Source organism: Aotus nancymaae, unplaced genomic scaffold (assembly GCF_030222135.1).
Source record: "Aotus nancymaae isolate 86718 unplaced genomic scaffold, 86718_ANA_hifiasm-v0.15.2.pri h1tg000032l_0, whole genome shotgun sequence".
Classification (NCBI taxonomy): domain Eukaryota; kingdom Metazoa; phylum Chordata; class Mammalia; order Primates; family Aotidae; genus Aotus; species Aotus nancymaae.
In genome coordinates this window covers 11,814,243-11,815,270 of record NW_026988445.1, presented here as the reverse complement: position 1 = coordinate 11,815,270, position 1,028 = coordinate 11,814,243, and the positions used below count along the sequence as shown (strand labels likewise).

The following is a 1,028-nucleotide window of genomic DNA, read 5'->3' as shown; positions in this document are numbered from 1 at the left end:
CAGCTAATTTTTGTATTTTTAGTAGAGACAGGGTTTCACCAGGTTGGCCAGGCTGGCCTCGAACTCCTGACCTCAAGTGATCTGTCCACCTCAGCCTCCCAAAGTACTGGGATTATAGGCATGAGCCTCCACGCCCAGCCTGGACATTATTTTTTTTAAAAAAGACTTTACAATTCATTTAATAGGAACTGATAATCATGAAATTTTTCTTATTTTTTTATACCTTCTTTAAGTAAAAGTCTGCAAATTATTACTGATCTTTTGCAAAAGTTATTACATTAGTTGTACTCCCATTTTTCTTAAGGTTGACTAAAGATAACCTAGAATCACAGCCATTACATAATCACACAAAATGATCATATAATAAATCAGAACTGGTTTATCACCAGTATTTATAAAACCAGACCTAGGGAAAGAACTAAGTCTAGGGACACATGCTTGGTCTTAACACAGCAAATGTTTAGCCTGTCCTGACTATTACAAAATCAGTTTTGACATTCTAAAGTAAAGTATTTGAACTACAGGACTGTTGTGGGCATTGATAGCTATTTTAATGACATCTAGGCATGCTTCTTTAATTTGGACTTTTAAAAGTTCTTAATATGTATGGGTAACAAAAAAGTAAGCTAAGAAGTATAAATGAAATGCTTTGGAGTTTTAAAAAAAGATTCTTAATGGATTATCTAGTTTTCACATCTTTCTCTAAACCTTGAAAAATAATTTGTCTTGAAGCAAACATACTAGTTATTCTGGAAAGACACTCTCCAGTCTGCTGTTGGAAGCTGTGGCGAATCGCAGCCAGCCCTTGGTCATATTAGGAAATTTAAGATAAAGTAGTTTTCAGATGAGGGCAGCTATACTTTTAAAATCAATGTAGATTTTTCTTTTTCTATTTGCTTGATTTTTGAAAGGGCAGTTTAATTTTGAGACCATTTCAATAGTGATAGCAGTTGAAATTGAATGGCATTGACTACTCTAATTCGTAGAAGAGTAATACAGAAAACATTCTTTATTCACTTCAAACAAAT

General features: G+C 33.5%; 1 non-coding gene across 1 annotated transcript; it reads right to left on the bottom strand.

Annotated features, from left to right (window-relative positions):
- Positions 1-377: 377 nt before the first annotated feature.
- On the bottom strand, positions 378-498 carry LOC135277651 (small nucleolar RNA SNORA72). Its single transcript, XR_010345257.1, has one exon. It is a non-coding gene; the product is annotated as a small nucleolar RNA SNORA72 (small nucleolar RNA).
- Between the last annotated feature and the right edge of the window lie 530 nt (positions 499-1,028).